General features: G+C 52.3%; 5 non-coding genes across 5 annotated transcripts; 2 read left to right on the plus strand and 3 right to left on the minus strand.

Annotated features, from left to right (window-relative positions):
• Positions 1-10,822: 10,822 nt before the first annotated feature.
• trnae-uuc (transfer RNA glutamic acid (anticodon UUC)) lies at positions 10,823-10,894 on the minus strand. The gene has a single exon. It is a non-coding gene; the product is annotated as a tRNA-Glu (tRNA).
• A 5,147-nt stretch (positions 10,895-16,041) lies between these two features.
• trnae-uuc (transfer RNA glutamic acid (anticodon UUC)) lies at positions 16,042-16,113 on the minus strand. The gene has a single exon. It is a non-coding gene; the product is annotated as a tRNA-Glu (tRNA).
• A 1,919-nt stretch (positions 16,114-18,032) lies between these two features.
• On the minus strand, positions 18,033-18,104 carry trnae-uuc (transfer RNA glutamic acid (anticodon UUC)). Its single transcript has one exon. It is a non-coding gene; the product is annotated as a tRNA-Glu (tRNA).
• A 1,891-nt stretch (positions 18,105-19,995) lies between these two features.
• Positions 19,996-20,067, plus strand: trnae-uuc (transfer RNA glutamic acid (anticodon UUC)). Its single transcript has one exon. It is a non-coding gene; the product is annotated as a tRNA-Glu (tRNA).
• A 3,123-nt stretch (positions 20,068-23,190) lies between these two features.
• Positions 23,191-23,262, plus strand: trnae-uuc (transfer RNA glutamic acid (anticodon UUC)). Its single transcript has one exon. It is a non-coding gene; the product is annotated as a tRNA-Glu (tRNA).
• The last annotated feature ends 2,911 nt before the right edge of the window (positions 23,263-26,173 follow it).

The following is a 26,173-nucleotide window of genomic DNA, read 5'->3' on the forward strand; positions in this document are numbered from 1 at the left end:
GGAATCTCATGTAGATAGGGTGGTGAAGAAAGCTTTCGGTATGCTGGCCTTTATTAATCAGAGCATTGAGTATGGGAGTTGGGATGTAATGTTGAAATTGCATAAGGCATTGGTAAGGCCAAATTTGATGTATTGTGTACAGTTCTGGTCACCGAATTATAGGAAAGATGACAATAAAATTGAGAGAGTACAGAGGAGATTCACTAAAATGTTGCCTGGGTTTCATCTCCTAAGTTACAGAGAAAAGTTGAACAAGTTAGGTCTTTATTCTTTGGAGCGTAGAAGGTTGAGTGGGGACTTGATAGAGGTGTTTAAAATTATGAGGGGGATAGATAGAGTTGACGTGGATAGGCTTTTTCCATTGAAAATGGGGGAGATTCAAACAAGAGGACATGAGTTGAGAGTTAAAGGACAAAAGTTTAGGGGTAACACGAGGGGAAACTTCTTTACTCAGAGAGTGGTAGCTGTGTGGAATGAGCTTCCAGCAGAAGTGGTTGCGGAAGGTTCGATGTTGTCGTTTAAAGTTAAATTGGATAGATATATGGACAGGAAAGGAATGGAGGGTTATGGGCTGAGTGCAGGTCGGCGGGACTAGGTGAGAGTAGGAGTTCGGCACGGACTAGAAGGGCCGAGATGGCCTGTTTCCGTGCTGTAATTGTTATATGGTTATATGGTTCATTGCCTGGACGGTAGGCGAATGAGGGGAGATTTGATAGTGAGGTACAGAATTATGAGCTGCATACTGCAGAGAGGCTAAATACAAGCTATCTTTCCCCTGAGGGTTGTGTGAAACTGGAGCTACCGGCTGCAGGTTAAGGGCGAACGAAAGGTACTTGAAGGGGAACCAGGACTGCAGCGAGCTGCCAGCGGAAGCGGTAGATGCGGGTCCAATTGCAACAGCTAAGAGAGCTTTGGATAGGTACATGGATGGATTGGGGTGGGATATGGAGGGGTACAGTCCGGGAGCCGGGCAATAGGACAAGAAAGATTAATAGTTTGGCACAGAGTAGATGGACTGAAGAACTTGTCTCTGTGCTGCAGTATTCTTTGACGGTATGTTTGAACCGTCCCCATCGAGAACAAGATAATGAAGCATTAAAAGTGTAACATAATTGTTTTTTTTATTAAAGATCTTTTTTTGAATAATATTGGTACTTTAACAGTTGAAGTATGCGTCCGAGTAGCAGATCCAGTGACCCTGTTGTTAATCTCCGCAGGGAAGGCTGGGGACCTGGTGGTTTAGCTACATCTCCAATTTCTAGCTCCATGCATTCCTGGAAATTCCCACACCGGTAGGCGGAGGGATGTGGGACAATCCGGATCAGGGGCTCCAGCCGGGGTCTGGCCTCGTTCTGCACGCCTGCCCACTGTCCCCGTCCCCTCCAGACCGACTCCCCGCCTGGCCGGGCCACCGACGGTTCAGCCCTCGCCGGGGCGGGAATTGGGTGGGTGGGATTCTGGTTTGGTGAGGACGATGGCCTCGTCATCCTCTCCGAAACTCCAGCATGCCTCCTGTTCTTCGCGGCTGACGAAGAGGCGTATGAACAGCTGCACCTCCCGCAGGCAGCAGAAAGTCTCAAGGACGAGCAGGACAGCGATCAGCCCCACGATCAGGTAACCTGAAACCCAGCAGAGATTCATGATGGAGATGGGACAATGCAGGCTTGATACAGAGTCCCACACCGTCCCATCACACACTCCCGGAGTCAGACACTAGATGGCGCTCTCTCTCTACACTATCCAATCTCACACTCCCGGGGTCAGACACAGAGTGAAACTCCCTCCACACTGTTCCATCACACACTCCCGGGGTCAGACACAGAGTGAAACTCCCTCTACACCGTCCTATCACACACTCCCGGGGTCAGACACAGAGTGAAGCTCCCTCCACACTGTCCCATCACACACTCCCGGGGTCAGCCACAGAGTGAAGCTCCCTCCACACCGTCTCATCACACACTCCCGGGGTCAGACACAGAGTGAAGCTCCCTCTACACTGTTCCATCACACACTCCCGGGGTCAGACACAGAGTGAAGCTCCCTCTACACTGTTCCATCACACAATCCCAGGGTCAGACACAGAGTGAAGCTCCCTCTACACCGTCCCATCACACACTCCCGGGGTCAGACACAGAGTGAAGCTCCCTCCACACTGTCCCATCACACAGTCCCGGGGTCAGACACAGAGTGAAGCTCCCTCCACACCGTCCCATCACACACTCCCGGGGTCAGACACAGAGTGAAGCTCCCTCCACACCGTCCCATCACACACTCCCGGGGTCAGACACAGAGTGAAGCTCCCTCTACACCGTCCCATCACACACTCCCGGGGTCAGACACAGAGTGAAATTCCCTCTACACTGTTCTATCACACAATCCCAGTGTCAGACACAGAGTGAAGCTCCCTCTACACTGTTCCATCACACACTCCCAGGGTCAGACACAGAGTGAAGCTCCCTCTACACTGTTCCATCACACAATCCCAGTGTCAGACACAGAGTGAAACTCCCTCTACACCGTCCTATTACACACTCCCGGGGTCAGACGCAGAGTGAAACTCCCTCTACACCGTCCTATCACACACTCCCGGGGTCAGACACAGAGTGAAACTCCCTCTACACTGTTCCATCACACAATCCCAGGGTCAGACACAGAGTGAAGCTCCCTCTACACTGTTCCATCACACACTTCCGGGGTCAGACACAGAGTGAAACTCCCTCTACACCGTCCTATTACACACTCCCGGGGTCAGACGCAGAGTGAAACTCCCTCTACACCGTCCTATCACACACTCCCGGGGTCAGACACAGAGTGAAACTCCCTCTACACCGTCCTATCACACACTCCCGGGGTCAGACACAGAGTGAAGCTCCCTCTACACTGTTCCATCACACATTCCCGGGGTCAGACACAGAGTGAAGCTCCCTCTACACTGTTCCATCACACAATCCCAGGGTCAGACACAGAGTGAAGCTCCCTCTACACCGTCCCATCACACACTCCCGGGGTCAGACACAGAGTGAAGCTCCCTCCACACTGTCCCATCACACAGTCCCGGGGTCAGACACAGAGTGAAGCTCCCTCCACACCGTCCCATCACACACTCCCGGGGTCAGACACAGAGTGAAGCTCCCTCCACACCGTCCCATCACACACTCCCGGGGTCAGACACAGAGTGAAGCTCCCTCTACACCGTCCCATCACACACTCCCGGGGTCAGACACAGAGTGAAATTCCCTCTACACTGTTCTATCACACACTCCCGGGGTCAGACACAGAGTGAAGCTCCCTCTACACTGTTCCATCACACACTCCCAGGGTCAGACACAGAGTGAAACTCCCTCTACACTGTTCCATCACACACTTCCGGGGTCAGACACAGAGTGAAACTCCCTCTACACTGTTCCATCACACAATCCCAGGGTCAGACACAGAGTGAAGCTCCCTCTACACTGTTCCATCACACACTTCCGGGGTCAGACACAGAGTGAAGCTCCCTCTACACTGTTCCATCACACAATCCCAGTGTCAGACATAGAGTGAAACTCCCTCTACACCGTCCTATCACACACTCCCGGGGTCAGACACAGAGTGAAACTCCCTCTACACTGTTCCATCACACAATCCCAGGGTCAGACACAGAGTGAAGCTCCCTCTACACTGTTCCATCACACACTTCCGGGGTCAGACACAGAGTGAAGCTCCCTCTACACTGTTCCATCACACAATCCCAGTGTCAGACACAGAGTGAAACTCCCTCTACACCGTCCTATTACACACTCCCGGGGTCAGACGCAGAGTGAAACTCCCTCTACACCGTCCTATCACACACTCCCTGGGTCAGACACAGAGTGAAACTCCCTCTACACCGTCCTATCACACACTCCCGGGGTCAGACACAGAGTGAAGCTCCCTCTACACTGTTCCATCACACATACCCGGGGTCAGACACAGAGTAAAGCTCCCTCTACACTGTTCCATCACACACTCCCGGGGTCAGACACAGAGTGAAGCTCCCTCTACACTGTTCCATCACACAATCCCAGGGTCAGACACAGAGTGAAGCTCCCTCTACACCGTCCCATCACACGCTCCCAGGGTCAGACACAGAGTGAAGCTCCCTCTACACCGTCCCATCACACAGCTCTGGGGTCAGACACAGAGTGAAGCTCCCTCCACACTGTCCCATCACACACTCCCGGGATCAGACACAGAGTGAAGCTCTCTCCACACGTCCCATCACACACTCCCGGGGTCAGACACAGAGTGAATCTCCCTCCCCACCGTCCCATCACACACTCCCGGGGTCAGGCACAGAGTGAAACTCCCTCTGCACCGTCCCATCACACACTCCCGGGGTCAGACACAGAATGAAGCTCTCTCTACGCCGTCGCATCACACAATCTCACAGGAGGGACATCATAGGTTAGATGAAGCTCCCTTTTACATTTGATGGCCTGTCATAACCAGAGAATTTAGCCAATCATGCAGTCACTCACCCAGAAGCAGGCTCTTTAGTCCAGCGTATCTCTGCTAGCCCGAATCCCCAATTCTCTCCCGTCCTACTGCTTACCCATTTTCTTCTCACTGTAGTCCCGCCGACACTCTCCCGATTCACCCAGTCCCCGGGCAGGTCAGACACGGGGGAGCCCTCGCGGTAGCAACTGCCCCGCCGACCCCTGCGCGACGTTTGGGATGACAGAGAAAACCGAAGCACCCAAGGGAGCGGGCGGGGGTGGGGGAGGGTGTGTGTGGGGAGAGTGGAGTGGGGTGGAGCAACCTGCAAACTGCGCGTACACACAGTCAGGCACGCGAGCGCGCACACGCTCTCTCTCACACAGGCGCGCGCGCAAATAGCGCCGGAGGTCGGGATCGAACCTGTGTCAAGGGAGCCTCTCTCTCTCTCTCTCCCCAGCTGCCCCACTTACGTATTATTTGTTCAGCGTCCGCTCTATCGATGCCCGTCTGTTACTATGTTTCTGAGAGCAAGGAAGGACTTGGGAATTCTCCTTAGCCAGTGGATGGATTATTTTTTTTAAAATGGGCACCAGGAAAAAGCGGCATTATCCAAACATGTTGGCAGACCGTGCAAACGTTTTCGGCGCTCTAACTTCTCTCCTATGGTTTCAGATAGTTTCGCCTCCATAGAATCCTGATCCCAGCATGATCGAGGATCTGCTGGAGAGACAGCATCTAGCAAGACAGCCAGAGTCTGCTGAAGGACTGTAGCAGGTCCTCCACGACGCCTGGCACAAACTACAGCCGATTTTCCGTATAAAACGGCATGACAGCGCACGTTAGGTATTGGCGCAGCTTTCAAGGCAAAGGACGGTCACACCAAATATTGATTTGATTTAGGTTAGGCAAGTTGCTGGTGAACGCAGCAGGCCAGGCAGCATCTCTAGGAGGAGGTACAGTCCACGTTTCGGGCCGAGACCCTTCGTCAGGACTAACCGAAAGAAGAGCTAGTAAGAGATTTAAAAATGGGAGGGGGACGGGGAGATCGGAAATGATAGGAGAAGACAGGAGGGGGAGAGATGGAGCCAAGAGCTGGACAGGTGATTGGCTAAAGGGATATGAGAGGATCATGGGATAGGAGGCCAAGGGAGAAAGAAAGGGGGAGGGGGGAAGCCCAGAGGATGGGCAAGGGGTATAGTCAGAGGGACAGAGTCAGAGAGAAAAAGGAGAGAGAGAAAGAATGTGTGTATAAAAATAAATAACAGATGGGGTACGAGGGGGATGTGGGGCATTAGCGGAAGTTTGAGAAGTGAATGTTCATGCCATCAGTTTGGAGGCTACCCAGACGGAATATAAGGTGTTGTTCCTCCAACCTGAGTGTGGCTTCATCTTTACAGTAGAGGAGGCCGTGGATAGACATGTCAGAATGGGAATGGGACGTGGAATTAAAATGTGTGGCCACCAGGAGATCCTGCTTTCTCTGGCGGACAGAGCGTAGATGTTCAGCAAAGCGGTCTCCCAGCCTGCGTCGGGCCTCGCCAATATGTAGAAGGCCGCACCGGGAGCACCGGATGCAGTATATCACCCCAGCCGACTCACAGGTGAAGTGTCGCCTCACCTGGAAGGACAGTCTGGGGCCCTGAATGGTGGTAAGGGAGGAAGTGTAAGGGCATGTGTAGCACTTGTTCCGCTTACAAGGATAAGTGCCGGGAGGGAGATCTTTTTATAAATGTTTACTGCTCTTTATGGTAAATTTTCTGACATTTAGAAACTCTTCATTTGATTATTTTTGAGGGCATCTTCACTTTACCGATATTTTTTTTCGAGGGCATAAGACTTTTGCACAGTGCTGTGTCTCTCTGGGGAAAAGACATCTTACCCCACACCCTTTACAACTTTATAAACTCCTACAAAATCACTCATTTGCCAGAACATGCCCCCACCCCCACCGCGCGCGCGCGCACACACACACACACACACACACACACACACACACACACACACACACACACACACGTTATACCCAAGGATACAGCCAGTTCTTTCTCCCGGGCGCCGAAGAAGAGGGCCTACTCACACGAGACGCCGATCCTGTAGAGGTGCCGCAGGCTGGGGTAGCGGGACGTCCCGGGGACGAGGTCGCCCAGGCCGACGGTGCTGAGGGAGATGAAGCAGAAATAGAGGGACTCCAGGTAGCCCCAGTCCTGCTCCAGCGCGGTGAAGGCGGCGGCCGGCAGGAGGAAGAAGCAGCTGGCCACGGTGGCCCCCATGGCGAGGGCGTGGAGCCGCTGCGCCAGCGGCAGGGGCAGGCCCCACCGCCGGTGGATGAGGGCGCTGGGGACCCAGTGCAGGTAGAACAACAGGCGGCGGACCAGCGCGCTGAGCAGCAACAAGGTGACGGGGATCCCCAGGAGCGAGTACAGCATGCAGAAGCCCTTGCCCTCCCGGGTGACGGGGACGGTTTGCCCGTAACCTAGAGGCAAGAAAGAGAATCACTGGACGGCGGCAGGCCCGTCGGCCCGTCAAACCCGTGCTGAACGCCGGCCACCCGTCTGAACCAAATCACAAAGCTCAACCGCTGTAAGGCGATATAGATGAGGTTATAAAACATAGGAAGCAGAATTAAGGCCATTCAGCCCATAAAGTCTGCTCAGCCATTCCATCATGGCTGATTTATTATCCCTCCCAACCTCATTCTCCTACCTTCTCCCCGTTACCTTTGGCGCCCCGACTAATCAAGAACCTATCCGTTAGTCTTGCGAGACCATGGATCTGCGCCTGGAAAGTCTTCACTCTCCGGGGCGCAGGCCTGGGCAAGGTTGTATGGAAGACCAGCAGTTGCCCATGCTGCAAGTCTCCCCTCTCCACGAGGGAAGGGCATTAGGACCCATACAGCTCGGCACCGGTGTCGCTGTACAGCAATGTGTGATTAGGTGCCTTGCTCAAGGACACAACACGCTTGCCTCGGCTGGGGCTCGAACTCACGACCTTCAGGTCTCTAGTCCAGTGCCTTAACCACTTGGCCACGTGCTTACCCTCCGCTTTAAATATACTTAATTACTCGGCCTCTGCAGCCGCCTGTGACAATGAATTCCACAGATACACCGCCCCCAATACATTTCCAATAGTGGGAGAGTCTAGACCCAGAGACCAAGACCACAGAAGGGAAGTACATCCCTTTAGAACGGGGATGAGGAGGATTTTCTTTAGCCAGAGGTTGGCGAATCTGTGGAGAATGGGGTTGAGAGGGGGTAATAAATGCAGCGGACTCGATGGACCGAATGGCCTAATTCTGCTCCTATGGTCTTATAGACATTCCTCGAGGAACGATGAGATTTAACTCTTGATGATATTTCCTCCCCCAACACCTTTAGCTCGGGAGAGGCAACCGGGACTGGAAGGCTTGAGTTGCAAGGAGAGATGGGGATTGTTTTCCTTGAAGCGTGGAGGGGCGGAATGGAACGGGGGTGGGGGAGGAGAAGGAGAGGGGACAAAGTGGGGAGGAGGGGGAGAGAGAGAGAAGCTTAGGGGAATGTAGGTAGGGAAATTGAGAAGGAGAAGGGAAAAAGACCTTGGGGAGGGAGAAATTGGGAGGCAGGGAGTGGGGAAAAGAGAGGGGTGGGGAGCGCGGAAATGGAGAGGGATGGGGAAATAGATTGGGAAGGAGAGAGGGGGCGTAGGAGGATGGGGGAGCGCAGTAGAGAAATGGAGAGGGGAGGGGAAGGAGCTTGCGAGGGGAGAAGGTGGGAAGGACGGAGGGAACGTGGAGGAGAGAGGGGTGGGTGAGAGAGACAGGGGAGGGTGAAAGGATTTGGGGAGACGGGAGGACTGGGAAAGAGGAGAGGGATGAGGTATTGGGAAGGGAATCCGAGGTCAAACAGGAGGGCAGGTGTACGGAGAGCGGCGGTGAGGTGGAGAAGGGACGCAGACTGGAGATACGAACATGTTGGTTGGGAGGTGGGAGCAATGAGGGCAGAGGATTCGGGAGTCTCGCTGTTTGTGGAGGAGGTCGGGGGGAAGATTTGGGCGGGGGTGGTTAGCGCCCCTTTACCCGTGGTAGTGAGGACGGTGATGACGAAGAAGAAGGAGGAGGCGAGGTCCCAGTTCCGTTCCTGGGACGCGTTGCCGGTGGGGGAAATGCCGTAGGCGCTGGCGCCCAGCAGCCGCTGCAGGAGCCGCTCCAGTTCCCCCTCCTCCACACACCGGTGCCCCCGCAGGAACGTGGCCTTCAGAACTTCCACCTCCCCCCTCATCTGTATCTCCCGCGGCAGCTCCATGGCCGAGAAGACGAAGGCGCCGAAGAACGTGTAGGCAACGAAACAAGCCACCAGCTTCCAGAAGTAAGAGACGGGACGGCGGCGGCTGAAACTCCCCATGACCGGCCCGGGACCCTGCCCCCTCAGTCCGGCACCCAAGCTGCAGATCCGGGTCGGATGGCTTCACAAAGGTGGGCGAGATCTTGCCCCATCAGGAGGCAATAGGGATTGTTGATCTCCGCTGGCTGACATGCCCACCAGAAAGTTTCTCTCCGTGCTTTAAATATAGGTCTTCTCCCTGTCCCGCCATCTCCCCCACCCCGTGTCTGAGAGACGTCACAAAGAAACTGGGTTAAATAAAAAGAGGTTAGCGTTGGGGGGTGGGTGAAAGAGATACTGTCCCGGGTCTCATACCCACTCCGTTCTCTGCCTCTTGAGTCTTCAGAGTATTGAATGGCCGGATAAAGCGGACATGGAGCGGGTGTTTCCTGTAGTGGGCGAGTCGAGGACCGGGGGAACTGTCTCGGAGCAGAGGGGCGTCCCTGTAGAACGGAGATGAGGAGGAATTTCTCTGGCCCGAGGGCGGCGAACCTGTGGAATTCATTGCCACAGACAGGTCTGGATGCGGAATCATTGGTGATATTTAAAGCAGAAGTCGATGATTAGCACGGGCGTCAAAGGTTCCGGGGCAAGGCAGGACAATGGGGGGTCTGGCGTTGTTATTTCTTCGGTGGAGCTGTCCCGTAAGTGGAATTGTGAAGGGAGCAATTCAGCGCCTCTGTTTCCTTGGGAGTTTGCGAAGGTTACGCCATGACTTTGACGAAGATGCGCAGCGGGGAATATATTAACCGGCTGCGTCACGGCCAGGTATGGAGACACCAATGCCCTTGAAAGGGAAACTACACAAAAAGTTGTGCATAGGGTCCAGGCCATCGCGGGTGAAACGCAGCAACTCCCCCACGTTGAGAACATCTACACGGAGCGCTGTCGTCCGAAAGCAGCATCCATCATCAGGGACCCCCGCCGCCCAGGCCGTGCTCTCCTCTCGCCGCTGCCATCAGGTAGAAGGTAGAAGAGCTTCAGGACTCGCACCAACAGGTTCAGGAACAGTTACCACCCCTCAACCATCAGGCTCCTGATCCAGAGGGGATAACTATACTCAACTCCACTTGCCCCATCATTGAAATGTTTCTAGGACTCGTTTTCAAGGACTCTTCGTCTCACGTTCTCCGTGTTTATTGCTTACTCATTTACTATCGTTATTCCTCTTTGTTTTGTATTTGCAGTTTGTTGTCTTTTTTTTTTGAACACCCGGTTTGGTGCGGCCTTCCACTGGTTCCATTCTGGTTAGCATTCTAAAACGGATGCCCGCAAGTAAAAGAATCTTAGGGTTGTATATGGTGACGTGCACGTAACTCTGATAATAAATTTACTTTGAACTTTTGAAAGGAATAGTAAGTCAACTATGACGAAGCGGACTCGACGGGCCGAATGGTCTCGATCCGTACCCATGTGCTGTGGTCTTAACACATTGAAAACATCCCACCTCAGAATCGCTTTAAGCATGCGGTTTAGCTGGAGAGGGAATTGAAACAGTGACTGCTTCAGGGTCTGAAGGTCTGGAGTTAAAAGGAGAGGCTGGGATTGTCTGGGGCTGTTTTCCCTCGAGGAAAGAAGACTGAGCGGGGTGGGGACGTTTTAGAGGTTTATAAAATCGTTCATAAGATATTGAGAATGGTGTCCCCAGAGTACGAGACATTCCCAGAGAGGGAATTAGTTCAAAGATTGGCTTTACTTTCACTTGTGAGCCGACCCATACCGTAAAGCGCGACCTTTGCGTACAATCAAATCAGCGAGGGTTGTGGTGGGCGGCCTCAGGACCCCTTCGGAACAGAGATGAGGAGGAATTTCTTTAGCTGTGGAATCCATTGCCACGGGCGGCCGTGGAGGCCAGGCGTCGCCACGCCACAATTTGGGCTGGCTGTGTTATCGCCAGAATTGGGAATGCGGGAGGAGACCCGCGCGGTCACGGGGAGAACGTACAAACTCCGTACGGGAATAAAACCCGGGTCCAAGTGACTAACCGTGTGTCGTCCCAAAACATTTGCTTCCCACACCGGGAGTCGAACCCGGGCCGCCTGGGTGAAAACCAGGAATCCTAACCGCTAGACCATATGGGAGACAACAGCCAAGCCAGTTTATCAAGTATTTGAAAGACTTCTTCACCCAGAGGGTGGTGAGTAAATGCTATAAGGTGGGTACAAAAGCAATGTTTAAAAGACACTTGCACACGATAGGAAAAGTTTCGGGCGAGTTTGGCAAAAGCAACTACTTGAGGTAGACAATTTGCGCCGATCCGTCAGATTACACCTGAGGGCCATTTCCCCAGTTCTCAGGCTCCGTCTTCCTGCTTTATCCACAAAATACTCTGCATTTTATTCACTGTCTCCGGCTCACCCGGCTCCCTCTGCCTCTTTGACCCTGCACATCCAGTCAAGCATGAAGGAAACAAGAGCTTCGGCCCTCCGAATCGCTACTAAACCATCGCTCAATCCAGCACATCACAGGATTCATGAACCCCGTCTGCTCTTCTCGCTGCCCCGGGAAAGCGGACATCAGAATCAAAGATCCCACCTGCCCCAGAGTTTCCTCCTTCTCCCCTTTCCCATCGGGCAGAAGATACAGATGCCCGAAAGCACGTATTATCAGACCATAAGACAGAGGAGCGGTTTAGGCCATTCGGCCCGTCGAGTCGGAACTGCCATTCCATCGTGGCTGATTGATTATCTCTCTCAGCTCCAGTCTCCTGCCTTCTCCCCGTATCCTTTGGCGCCTTTACTAATCAAGAACCATCAACCTCCGCTCTAAGCATACTCAACGACTTCGCCTCCGCAGACGTCTGTGGCAATGCGCAGATCCACTCCCCTCTGCCATAGTACACCCAGTGGAAGTTGGTGACCTATCCCGTATTGGGTGTGACCTTTCAACGTAAGTACAGTCCGTTCCACTGGTTGTCCTCAGGAACACGCACTGTCCCATTTACCTCAGCTGTCCGCGACCTTCTGTGGGTGCTCCGTATTCTGCTGAGTTCCTCCGGCATGTTCTCTGTTGGTCTACGTACCTTGCCCAGCATGGCGTTGACCTCTTGACGTGCACCCTCGCCCGTACACCATGCACACAGCACCCGCAGGTGAGGATCTACGCGGCAGAGCCGGAGGATGCGGATGACGGCTCAGGTCATAGAACACAGAACAAAGAAATCGACAGCACATTACAGGCCCTTCGGCCCACAGTGTTGTGCCGACCATGTAACCTCCTCTAGAAACGGCCTAGAATTTCCCTAGCGCATAGCCCTCTATTTTTCTAAGCTCCGTGTACCTATCTAAGAGTCTCTTAAAATACCCTATTGTATCCACTTCCACCACCGCCGCCGGCAGTGCATTCCACGTACCCACCTCTCTCTCTGTGAAAAACTTAACTCTGACCCTTGTATCTACTTCCAAGCACCTTAAAACTATGCCCCCTCGTGTTCCCTGGGGAAAAAAAGCCTCTGACTATCCACACGATCAATGCCTCTCATCATCCTATACTCCTCTATCAGGTCACATCTCATCCTCTGTCGCTCCAAGGATAAAAGACCAAATTAACTCAGCCTATTCTCATAAGGCACACTCTCCAATCCAGCAACATCCTTGTAAATCTCCTCTGCACTCTCTCTATAGCATCCACCTCCTTCCTGTAGTGAGGTGACCAGAACTGAACACAGTACTCCGAGTGGGGTTTGAACAGGGTCCTATATAGCTGTAACATTACCTCACGGCTCTTGCACAGAGTCTCAAGGTTGAAGAATGCCAACACACCGTACGCCTTCTTAAAAACACAACCTGCGCAGCAGCTTTGAGGGTCCTATGGACACGGACCCCATGATATCTCAGATCCTCCACGCTGCCAAGAGTCTTACCATTAATGATATACTCTGTCTTCAAATTTGACCTACCTGAATGAACCACTTCACACTTATCTGTGTTGAACTCCACCTGCCACTTCTCAGCCCAGTTCTGCATCCTATCGATGTCCCGCTGTAACATCTGACACCCCTCCAGACAACCCACCCCCAACTTTTGTGTCATCAGCAGATTTACGAACACACTCTTCTACTTTTTCATCCAGATCATTTATAAAAATCACAAAGAGGAGGGGTTCTAGAACAGATCCCTGTGGAACACTACTGGTCACCGTCCTCCATAAAGAATACGAACTATCGACAGGTCATTCTTTGCCTTCTGTGGGCAAACCAGTTCTGGATCCACAAAGCAAGGTCTCCTTGGATCCCAAGCCTCCTTACTTCTGAATGAGCTTTTCATGGGGTACCTTATCAAATGCCTTACTGAAATCCATATACACTACATCCACTGCTCTACCTTCATCAATGCGTTTAGTCACATCCTCAAAGAATTCAATCAGGCTCGTAAGGCACGACCTGTCCTTGTTGAAGCCATGCTAACTGTCCTAATCAGGTTACGTCTCTCCAAATGGTCATGGATCCTGTCTCTCAGGATCTTCTCCAACAAGTTTCCTACCACTGAAGTCAGACTCACTGGTCTATAATTTCCTGGGTTGTCTCTACTCCCTTTCTTGAACAAGGGAACAGCATTTGCAAACTTCCGGTACTTCTCCCGTCCCTATTGATGGGGCAAAGATCATCACCAGAGGCTCAGCGTTGTCCTCCGTCGCTTCCCACAGTAGTCTGGGGTACATCTCGTCCGGTCCCGGTAAATTATCCAATTTGATGCTTTCCAAACGCTCCAGCACATCCTCTTTCTTAACTTCTATACACGCAAGCATTTCAGTCCGCTGTAAGTCATACCCACAATTGCCAAGATCCTTTTCCATGGTGAATACTGAAGCAAAGTATTCATTACGTACCTCCGCTACCCCTTCCGACTCCATGCACGTCTCCACCATCGTTCCTAACTGGCCCAGTTCTCACACGGCTCATCTTCTTGCTCTTCGCATACTTGTAGAGTGCCTTGGGGTTTTCCTTAATCCTGCTCGCCAAGGCCTTCTCATGGCCCCTTTTAGCTCTCCTAATTTCATTCTTGAGCTCCGTCCCGGCACCCTTCTAATTTCCGGAGGGATCAGAGTATTTCCAAGAGGTTACTCGCAGGTGGGCGAAGTTTGCGTAAAAGGAGAGCTTCGCGGGCGTTCGGACATACCGGAGGCCCAACCAGCGGCGGGAGCAGAGCACTGCGAATTAAATAAAAGTACAGAAGGGACAACCGGGGCGGCCATTGTGGGGAGTAGGCCAGCAGTAAGATCAGGAGAGTCAAGCCTTGACTCGAGAGGCTTCGACGAGAAGAGGGTGAGGCCAAAGAAACAAGTTAGAAGAGTTCGTTTTTCCTTTCGTTATTGCTGATTTGTTCCTGGTTGTCCATTGTACAGTGTAGGCAGGATGGAGATATGGCTGTGGACGTGGGAATTCATGGAACTTCATAGTCTCCTGATGACTACACCCGTAGGAAGTGCCGCCAACTCCAGCTCCTGAAGGATCACATTAAGGAGCTGGAGCTGCAGTTGGATGAACTAAGGATCATCCGGAATGCAGAGGAATTGATAGGTAACACTTTTGAGCAGGTGAACATCCAAAGTGCAGAATTCGGGGAGTAGATGGGTGAACTCCAAGAGAGGTAAAGGGAGTAGGAAGTCAGTGCAGCGTCCCCCTATGGTCAGTCCCCTCAACAACAGGTTTACCCCTTTGGATACAGATGAGGGGGATGACCTATCTGGGCAAGGCAGTAGCAGCCAGACCAATAGCACTGTGGTCGGCACTGAGCCTCAGAAGGGCAAGTTGAAGTCAGGCAGAGCAATAGTCACAGGAGACTCGATAGTTAGCGGGGACAGATAGGAGATTCCGCTGCCGCCAGGATAGAATGTTGCCTCCTGGGTGCTAGTGTCCAGGATGTCTCTGAGCGGTTGCCAAATATTCTTGAAGGGCAAAGCGGCACATGTTGGTACCAATGACGCGGGCAGGAGAGGGGTAGAGGTCCTGCGCAGTAAGTTTAGGGAGTTGGGAAGGAGGTTGAAGAACAGGACCTCCAAGGTGGTAATCTCCGGATTGCTCCCGGCGCCACGACCTAGGGAAGGTCAGAACAGGAAGATAGCGCGGATGAGTGAGTGGCTGAGGAGATGGTGAGCAGGGTTTTAAATTCTTGGATCATTGGAAACTTCTCTGGGGAAGGGGTGACCTGTACAAGTGGGGCAGGTTGCACTTGTACTGGAGGGGAACCAATATCCTGGGAGGGAGGTTTGCTAATACTATTGGGGAGATTTGCAGGGGGTGCGAACCGAAGTGAGGAGGCAGAGGACAGAGAGGTTGGCGCACAAGCAGAGACAGCTTGTAGGGAGTTTGTGAGAAAGGATAGGCAGATGATAGAACACAGATGAACTCAGCCACATGGTTTGAGATGTGTCAATTTTAATGCAAGGAGTATCATAAGCAAGGCGGATGAATTCAGAGCGTGGATCAATACATGGAACTATGGCATTGTGGCCATTACAGAGACTTGGATGTCTCAGGGGCAGGAATGGCTGCTGAGTGTACCGAACTTTAGATGTTTTAAAAAAGTACAGGGAGGGAGGGAAAAGAGGTGGCGGAGTGGGATTGCTAATCAGGGATAGTACCACGGCTGCAGAAAAGGAGGAAGTCATGGAGGGATTATCTACTGAGCCATTGCGGGTGGAAGTCAGAAACAGGAAGGGGACAATAACTTTAAGCGGGTCAAAGCGGAATAGCCGACGGACACCCAGTGCGCGCCCTCCTGTGAGATACCTCCTCATTTCTGCTCTAAAGGGTCGTACTATTCTGAGGGTGGGCCCTCTGGTCCGAGACTCTCCCGCGGGGTGAATGCTGGCAGGCTTTTCCTCCGTCCGGTTGAGTGAGACGAGAACTAGGGATCTGATGTTAAGGGTGAAAGGGGAAATATTCGAAGCGGAACTAGAAGGGTTACTTTTTCTCTCGTGGGACGGAGCTGACAGCGGAAATGGTGGATGCAGGTTCAATTGTAACACTTAAGAGAAATTTGGATAGCTACAAGGAGGTAGATGGGACTAGGCAGAACACCAGGCTGCCATTGACTAAATGGGCCGAAGGGCCTGGTGTGCTCTGTAACGATCCCAGCGGATTGGGTAGCGTCGGTAGAGTCAGAGAGGAATAGTCGACGCCTCCGGACACTGCACCTCCTGCCTTCGCAGTCTCTTGTGCCCCTTGCGGGAATTGAACCCCTGGCCGGTGTATCACCGTGTTACCCTGTCTCCCGAAAACGTTAACTTCCCATACCGGGAGTCGAACCCGGGTCGCCTGGGTGAAAACCAGGAATCCTAACGGCTAGACCATATGGGAGACGCTGAAAAGCGATAGCGGAGATACCGTGGAGGCCAAGTCATTGGGTTATTTAAGGGAAAGGCTGATATTAGTGGTAGGGAGCGTCGATCAGTAGAAACAGTTCGACAGGGCCTAGCAGCTAAGCCACACGTGAAGGCCAGGAGTTGGACTTGGTTGTCAGAGGCTGTCAGAGACGCACGCCATTTGGAGCAATTTATAGGTAGTGGGAGCTTATCTCCACAATTACCATTCCCCCCGCCTCCCCCCGCTATGACAATCTTAAGAACTTTCAAGGCTAAAAGCTTCTTGATTAGTCAGGGCGTGAAGGGATAGAGGGCGAAAGCAGGAAATTGGGGTTGAGAGGTGAAACGGATCAGCCGTGATGAAATGGTGGAGCCGACTCGATGGGCCAAATGGCCTAATTCTGCTCCGATATCCTGTGACCTTATGATATCTTATGGAATGTCTGCCGAGGCAAATGTACAAGCAACACTGAATAGGCACTTTGGACAGATACACGGATAAGAAAGGTGAGGGGTCTGGGCCAAATACAGACACATGGGATTCGAGTGGAGAGCATACTTTGTCAGCACGGATGAGATGGGCCGCATGGCCTATTTTCCTGCATTCATCGTTCCGGAGTGGGAGCAACGGGAAGGGGAGGGGAAAAGATGGAAGGAGGAGTATATGGGGCTGAGAGAGAGAGAGGGGATGAGATGGGCCGCATAGGGAGTGGAGCGGGACTGGGAGAAGGGAACTAAGGTCAAGCACTAATACGGGTGCACGGAGATCGGCTGTGAGCTGGGGGAGGGACGCGGACAAGAGAGGAGAACGGCTAGGTTGGCGTGATGGAGGAGTACTTGGGATGACGGCAGAGGCAGTGTGAGGTTCGAGAAGGTCGGGGTGAGGGTTTGGCTGGGATGAGTGTGCCCTTTTAGCCGTGCTGACGAGGAAGGTGATGACGAAGAAGTAGAAGGCGAGTTTGGTGCGGGTGTGATATGGACACACTGTCCCGGGTCTCATACCCACTCTGTTCTCTGCCCCTTGAGCTTTCAGAGTATTGAAAGGACTAGATAGAGTGAACATGGGACGGATGTTTCCAATAGTCGGGGAGTCTAGGACCAGAGGACACAGATAGAGTGGATGTGGAGAGGATGTTTCCTATAGTGGGGGAGTCTAGGACCAGAGGGCACAGCCTCGGAACAGAGGGACGTCCATTTAGAACGGAGATCAGGTGGAATTTCTTCAACCAGTGGCTGGTGAATCTGTGGAAATCATTTTCACAGACGGCTGTTGATAGTTTCTTGATCAATAAGGGTTTCAAAGGTTAAGGGGAAAGGCAGGAGAATGAGGTTGAGAGGGATAGTAAATCAGGCATGATGGAATCGCGGAACAGACTCGATGGGCCGGATGGTCTGATTCTGTTCCTATGCCTTATGGTCTTAAAAGATTCGGAACATCCCATCTCAGTATCCTTGTAAGGATGCGATTGATCTGGAGAGAGCGCGGACAACGGAGACTGACAGAGGACCTTATAGAGGTTTATAAATTGTCTCAGTCCATTTCTCTTCCCAGATCACGAGAGGTTCCAAGCGAGGGCGTAGGTTTAAAGATTGGCTGGATCTGTCACGTGTCGGTCGAATCACGGAGTGAAAGGCGGCATTGGGGTCAGATCAGGTCAGGGAGGGTTCTGCGGGGCCTGGCTGCAAGATTCGTCACGCTTCAGGTGCCAACAAAGCCTGCCCACAATTCACTAACCGGAACTTTGCTCCGAGGGAAACCACGCGGTCACGGCGAGAACGTAGAAACTCCTTTCCGGAATCGAACCAGGGTCACAGAAATGGCATTTTGTTCTCCGTCCCCATGTCACCTGGCTTCCTTTCTCCGCCCCTCTCGTTGCTGACGGTCACGCTACCGTGTCGCCCCAAAACGTTTATTTCCCATACCGGGAGTCGAACCCGGGCCGCCTGGGTGAAAACCAGGAATCCTAACCGCTAGACCATATGGGAGATGCTGAAACGCAATAGCGGAGATGCTTCAAGGGAAATTGAAGGGGAACTTCTTCACAAAGTGGGAAGCGTATTAGCTGGGTCCAGTAACAAGTTCCCTTAGCCCGCACTGCTAACTTCTACCTCCGACAAACCGGACTATTCGGGTAGGCTGATTGTTTCTGCCTGTTCCAGCCCCACTGAGAACTCGTGTCCTCTTATCTCGATCCCAGTCCAGCCTCCTTGGCTCAGTCCCTTCCCACCTGCCTCCGCCAAACTTCTACCGCTCTCGATCTCCTCGCTAACTTTCAATCCCCCCGGACAAGACCACCTCATCTTCACCATAGATATACTCTTCTACCCACCCATCAAAACAAGGTCTCGAAGCTCTCCGCTTCTTTCGTGAAAAAGAGAACCAGCCAACCGCCCCTCCACCACCAACACCACCCTTCTGCGTCTGGTAGAACTGGTCCTCAGACTGAATATTTTTTCCTTCCGCTTTTTCCGCGTTCTCAGAACTCGAAGGGTAGTCACGGACACTCGCACGGACCCCAGTTACGTCTGCCTCTCCGATGGCTACGTAGAACAGTCCATGCTTAGAGCCTTCCCCGGTGAAACTCCCCGACTCTTCCTCCGCTGCATCGAGGGAATTGACGACTGCATTGGCGCTGCCTCACGCTTCAAAGCTGAGCTCGTCAATTTCATCAACTTTGCCTCCAACTTCCACCCCTTCACTTGGTCCATTTCTGAGACTTCCACCTCTTTTTCGATTTCTCTGTCTCCATCTCCGGAGACGAACTGTCTGCCGACAGTTTTTGTAAACCGGCTGGTTCCCACAGTAATCTTGACTCGAGCTCTTCCCACCCTATCTCCTGTGAAAATGCTCTCCTCTTTTCTCAGTTTCTTCGTAACTGTTGCCAGGACGCGGCTTTCCGCTCCGGGACATCAAATATGTCCTCCTTCTTTAAAGAACTGTTCCCCCCACCCCCGCGCTAATTATTAATGCTGCCCATATCCGCATCTCCTCCATTCCCATACATCCACACTCACCGCATCCTGTCGCCACCGTAATAGTGATAGAGTCCCTCTTGTCCTTATCTACCTCGCCATCAGCCTCCGCATCCAACACATTATCCTCCGCAGCGTCCGCCATCTCCAAAACGATTCTACCACTAAACATATCTTTACCTGCGCCCCTCTCCCACCATCCGCTTTCTGCACGGATCACTCCCTCCGCGTTTCCCTTGTCCATTCGTCCCTCCCCACTAATCGGCCTCCCGGCTCTTGTTCCTGCAAGCGGCCAAAGTGCTACACCTGCCCAGACACTTCCTCCCTCACCTCCATTCAGGGCACCAAGGAGTCCTTCCAGGTGAGGCAACCCTACACCTGTGAATCTGCTGGGGTCGTCTGTTGTGTTCGGTGCTCCCCACGTGGCCTCCTCTACATTGGTGAGGTCCGTCATAAATCGGGGGTCGGGGGCTGGTGGTGGAGCCTGGTTTCCGTGTTGTGCTGGATTGGAGTGGTAGAGTGATGGTTAGTATCGATTCGGAGGGCCGAATGGTCTGCTTTCTTAATGCTTGAAGGGTGGAAGTGGCAGAGGAAGCCGGGTGAGCCGCAGACGGCGAGTGAAATGCAGAGTATTTGAGGAAAAAAGCGGGAAGACAGAGCCAGAGGATACGGGAACAGGGCCTCAGGTCCAATTTGTGGGATCGGCGAAAGTTTGTCTGAAGTAGTTGCTTTGGTCTGCCTTCGGCTTGTCTCTCTCAAAACCTTTCCCATCCACCTCCAAATGTATTTTAAAGTGTTTTTGTACGCTACGTTTTCACGTTTTCACGTTTACACGCCACACTCTGTGTGAATAAGTTGCCTTCCAAATCCCTTCAAAGTATCTTCACTATCGCCTTTCAGCGCCTCCCATATGGTCTAGCGGTTAGGATTCCTGGTTTTCACCCCGGCGGCCCGGGTTCGACTCCCGGTATGGGAATCAAACGTTTTAGAGCGAGACACGGTGACGCGCCGATCAGCGTATTACTGCGACCCGGTTTTATTCCGGTAAAGTGCAAAAGGAACTGCAGACGATAGAAAGCAACAGGGTACAGAGGGTCGTGCAGCGTCTGTGGAGCCAGGAGGTTCAGGGATCCGAAACGTCGACCATTCGCCTTTGACTCTACTAACGATACCTAATCCGCTGGGATTTCCCCAGCAGCCAGTTATAGAGCCCAACAACACAGCACCAGGCCCTTCGGCCCGTTTAATGAATGGAAGCCTGGTGTCTTGCCTAGTCCCATCTACCTGCACCTGTAACATGGCGCTCCCTGTATTTATCGTCAATCCACCAGGTCCGCTTTCAGCTCGTCCCAAACTCTCACCACACTGTGAGTGAGGAACCTCCCTCTCAGATTCCCCCTTAAATATTTCACCTTTCACCCTTACCATAAGACTACTAATTCCCGTTCACCCAGCCCAAGGAGGGAAGGACTGCCAGCATTCACCCCGTGGGAGAGTCTAGGACCAGAGGGCCCAAATTCAGAACAGAAGTACGTTACCTGTGTAAGGGGTTTCTACTTTTATGTTACCGCGTAGGATAATTAAAATAGTCATAGTCATAATTTATTAATCCCGGGGGAAATTGGTTTTCGTTACAGTTGCTCCATAAATAATAAATAGTAATAGAACCATAAATAGTTAAATAGTAATATGTAAATTATGCCAGTAAATTATGAAATAAGTCCTGGACCAGCCTATTGGCTCAGGGTGTCTGACCCTCCAAGGGAGGAGTTGTAAAGTTTGATGGCAACAGGCAGGAATGACTTCCTATGATGCTCTGTGTTGCATCTCGGTTGGAATGAGTCTCTGGCTGAATGTACTCCTGTGCCCAACCAGTACATTATGTAGTGGATGGGAGACATTGGCCAAGATGGCATGCAACTTGGACAGAATCCTCTTTTCAGACACCACCGTCAGAGAGTCCAGTTCCATCCCCACAACATCACTGGCCTTACGAATGAGTTTGTTGATTCTGTTGGTGTCTGCTACCCTCAGCCTGCTGCCCCAGCACACAACAGCAAACATGATAGCACCGGCCACCACAGACTCGTAGAACATCCTCAGCATCGTCCGGCAGATGTTAAAGGACCTCAGTCTCCTCAGGAAATAGAGATGGCTCTATCCCTCCTTGTAGACAGCCTCAGTGTTCTTTGACCAGTCCAGTTTATTGTCAATTCGTATCCCCAGGTATTTGTAATCCTCCACCATGTCCAGACTGACCCCCTGGATGGAAACAGGGGTCACTGCTACCTTAGCTCTCCTCGGGTCTACCACCAGCTCCTTAGTCTTTGGCTTCTTTGTTAAGTTAACTGCTGAGAAAGTTCTCTCTCCGCTTGTTTGGGTTATATTATTGATAAGAGAGCGAACGAACCAATTGGGATAGATGTTATTCTTTCTTGTGTGTCTGTAAGCTATTGTGATGCCCGCGGTTTGGGGGAGAAGGCGCGATGGGGAGAGAGAGAGAGAGAGAGAGGACGCGATGCTGTGAGCTGGCCGACGGGGCGGACCCCGAGCGGGAGTCCGAGGTCCAGGGTCTTCGGCGAGGAGAGGAGACGGAGACAGACTCGTGTGGAGCGTCTGGTCGACCACCGTGGTTGGTCCCAGGCGCCGGGTCGAGGTGGTCGGAGGAGATCGAATGGTGGAAAACCGACCCCGTTATTAGAGCTCCAAGTGTTTGTGCACGAAGAGGTTGAACTTTGATAAATTCGGCGCCTTTGACTTTCCTTTTATTTTTGATCTCTATTAATTCCATAGTTCCAGTCATATCTATAAATTGTAGTCATTTAATTGTATATGGTGTACTGTCTGTTATTTGGCGGGGTGGGGTACAATCACACAGCATCTGCACAAACTTAGTTACCAAGTTTGGCGGGGCCGAAGACTGCTCCCCCTAGACGGAAGCCGGAAGCCAGTTGAGCGAACCTGAGGCTTACCTGGGGGCGGGGGGGCGGCTACACCTGTCGGGAGAGATGAGGTGGAATTTCACAGGAGGCCGCGCGTTGGTCGTCAGACTTTCACCGTTGGCGGTCTCTGTCTCTGGCGGGTAGATCTTCACCGGCGGCTGCTGTGTGCGCGGGGGACGGGGGAAGGTCCATGTCAAGAGAAGACAGAAAATGCCGGAGGAACTCGGCAGGTCACGGAGCATCTCCGGAAGGTCCCGGACAGCTGATGTCGATGGAACAGTACGTGTTCCTGAGGGGAATCGGTGTAACGCACTATATTTACATGGAAAGGTCACGGACAATGCTGGTTATGACACCGATTACCACTGCGTAAATATGCCTGAGGACTGAGAATCAGTGGAATTCATTGCCACGGCTGACTGTGGAGGGGAAGTTATTATTTAAAGCGGCGGTTGATAAGTTCTGCATTGGTAAGGGAGTCAAAGGGTGCGGGTAGAAATCAGGAGACCGGATTTGAGAGAGATAATAATCAGCCAATCTGTTCCGTCTCGATGGGCTGAATGGCCTAATTTGCTCCATTGTGTTATGGTTTTATGAGACGCGCTTTCAGGCTTTTGTATCTTCTGCCCGATGGGAAAGGGGAGAAGGAAGAATGTCCGGGGCGGAAGGGATCTTTGATTCTGACATCCGCTTTCCCGGGGCAGCGAGAAGTGTAGACGGCGTTCATGGAGGGGAGCCTGGTTTCCATGATGTGATGGATTGGACTGGCAGGGTGATGGTTAGTATCGACTCGGAGGGCCGAATGGCTTGCTTCCTGAATGCTTGACTCAGACTGAAGAGTGAGAGAGGCAGAGGGAGCCGGGTGAGCCGGAGACGGTGAGTGATATTTGAGTTTTTGAGGAAAAAGCGGGAAGACAGAGCCAGAAGACACGGGAACAGGCCCTTAGGACCAATCTGTGGGATCGGCGCAAGTTGTCTGTCTGAAGTTGTTTTTGCCTGACTTTGGCTTGTCTCCCTCGAAACATTTCCTGTCCACGTCCAAATATATTTTAAACATTGTCACTGTACGCACACTTTCACGTCTACACACCGCCCTCTGTATGAATAAGTTGCTCTTAAATCCCTTCGAAGTATCCCCTCTATCGTCTTTCAGCGTCTCCCATATGGTCTAGCGGTTAGGATTCCTGGTTTTCACCCAGGCGACCCGGGTTCAACTCCCGGTGTGGGAAACAAACGTTTTAGGGCGACACGGTAACGCGCCGATCAGCGTAGCGTTAAACTCATGGCTGCCACCCGGTTGTATTCCGGTAAAGTGCAAAAGGAACTGCAGATGAAAGAAAACAACAGGTTACAGAGGGTGGTGCAGCGTCTGTGGAGCCAGGAGGTTCAGGGATCCGAAACGTCGACCATTCGCATTTGACTCTACTAACGCAATTTAATCCGTTGGGACTCTGCTAGCATCCAGTTATAGAGAACCAAGCCCTTCGGCCCGTTTAATGACTGGCAGCCTGGTGTCTTGCCTAGTCTCATTTACCTGCACCGGTAACATTGCGCTCCGTGTATCTGTCTTAATTTTACTTAAATATTACAATTTATCGTCAATCCACCGGGGCCGCAGTCAGCTCGTCCCACACTCTCAACACACTGTGTGTGAGGAACCTCCCGCTCAGTTTCCCCCTTAAATATTTCACACTTCACCCTTAACATAAGACCACTAGTTCCCATGTCACCCAGCCCGAAGGGGGAAAGCCTGCCAGTATTCACCCCGTGGGAGGCTCTAAGGCCAAAGGGCCCACATTCAGAATAGAGAGAGAGAGATGATGTGGAATTTCACAGGAGGCCGCGCGTTGATCGTGAGGCTTTGATCGTTAGCGGTCTCTGAGTCTGGCGCGTAGATCTTCACCGGTGGGCGCTCTGTGCGCGGTGGACGGGAGAAGGTGCATGTCAACAGAAGCCATAAAATGCCGGAGGAACGCAGCAGATCACGGAGCATCTCCGGAAGGTGGCGGACATCTGATGTAAACGGAACAGTACATGCTCCTGAGGGGAATCGGTGTAACGCCTTATATTTATGTGGAAGGGTCAACAGTGCTTGTTGTGACACCAGCTGCTACTGGATTTAATGTGCTAGAAGACCCGCGAATTTTTAGAATTCATTGCCACGGCTGAGTGTGGAGGGGAATTTATTATTTAAAACGGCGGTTTCTATGTACTTCATTTCTAACTGAGTCAAAGGGTGCGGGGAGAAGGCAGGACACCCGACGTGAGACAGTTAACAATCAGCCATGATGTAATGTCTGTTCCGACTCGACAGGCTGAATGGCCTAATGTGCTCCATTGTGTTATTGTTTTATGGGACGTGCTTTCAGTCTTTTCTATCTTCTGCCCGATGGGAAAGGGGAGAAGGGAGAATGTCGGGGGCAGGAACAATCTTTGATTCTGATGTCCGCTTTCCCGGAGAAGCGAGAAGTGCAGACGGAGTCCATGGAGGGGAGCCTGGTTTCCGTGATGTGCTGGATTGTTCTGGTGGAGTGATGGATACTATCGACTCGGTGGGCCAAATGGCCTGCTCCCTTAATGCTTGAAGGGTGAGAGAGGCAGAGGGAGCCGGGTGAGCCGGAGACGGTGAGTGAAATGCAGAGTATTTGAGGATAAAGCGGGAAGACAGAGCCAGAGGACACGGGAACAGGCCCTAAGGACCAATTTGTGGGATCGGCTCTAGTTATCTGTCTGAAGTACAAACAACAGGAATACTGCAGATGCTGGTAATTCAAGCAACACACATCAAAGTTGCTGGTGAACGCAGCAGGCCAAGCAGCATCTATAGGAAGAGGCGCAGTCGACGTTTCAGGCCGAGACCCTTCGTCAGGACTAACTGAAGGAAGAGTGAGTAAGGGATTTGAAAGCTGGAGGGGGAGGGGGAGATGCAAAATGATAGGAGAAGACAGGAGGGGGAGGGATGGAGCTGAGAGCTGGACAGGTGATAGGCAGAAGGGGATACGAGAGGATCATGGGACAGGAGGTCCGGGAAGAAAGACGGGGGGGGGGTGACCCAGAGGATGGGCAAGAGGTATATTCAGAGGGACAGAGGGAGAAAAAGGAGAGTGAGAGAAAGAATGTGTGCATAAAAATGAGTAACAGATGGGGTACGAGGGGGAGGTGGGGCCTAGCGAAAGTTAGAGAAGTCGATGTTCATGCCATCAGGTTGGAGGCTACCCAGACGGAATATAAGGTGTTGTTCCTCCAACCTGAGTGTGGCTTCATCTTTACAGTAGAGGAGGCCGTGGATAGACATGTCAGAATGGGAATGGGATGATGTGAGTCGACTGGGGTGATATACTGCGTCCGGTGCTCCCGATGTGGCCTTTTATATATTGGTGAGACCCGACGCAGACTGGGAGACCGCTTTGCTGAACATCTACGCTTTGTCCGCCAGAGAAAGCAAGATCTCCCAGTGGCCACACATTTTAATTCCACATCCCATTCCCATTCTGACATGTCTATCCACGGCCTCCTCTACTGTAAAGATGAAGCCACACTCAGGTTGGAGGAACAACACCTTATATTCCGTCTGGGTAGCCTCCAACCTGATGGCATGAACATTGACTTCTCTAACTTCCGCTAGGCCCCACCTCCCCCTCGTACCCCATCTGTTACTCATTTTTATGCACACATTCTTTCTCTCACTCTCCTTTTTCTCCCTCTGTCCCTCTGAATATACCTCTTGCCCATCCTCTGGGTCACCCCCCCCCCGTCTTTCTTCCCGGACCTCCTGTCCCATGATCCTCTCGTATCCCCTTTTGCCTATCACCTGTCCAGCTCTCGGCTCTATCCCTCCCCCTCCTGTCTTCTCCTATCATTTTGCATCTCCCCCTCCCCCTCCAGCTTTCAAATCCCTTACTCACTCTTCCTTCAGTTAGTCCTGACGAAGGGTCTCGGCCTGAAACGTCGACTGCGCCTCTTCCTATAGATGCTGCTTGGCCTGCTGCGTTCACCAGCAACTTTGATGTGTGTTATCTGTCTGAAGTAGTTGCTTTTCCCCGGCATTGGCTTGTCTCCCTCAAAACCACTCCCATCCACGTCCAAATGTGTTATAAGCATCGTCATTGTATGCAGCCTTTCACGTTTACATGCCACACT

The sequence above is a fragment of the Mobula hypostoma genome, chromosome 30 (assembly GCF_963921235.1).
Source record: "Mobula hypostoma chromosome 30, sMobHyp1.1, whole genome shotgun sequence".
In the NCBI taxonomy this organism is placed as follows: domain Eukaryota; kingdom Metazoa; phylum Chordata; class Chondrichthyes; order Myliobatiformes; family Myliobatidae; genus Mobula; species Mobula hypostoma.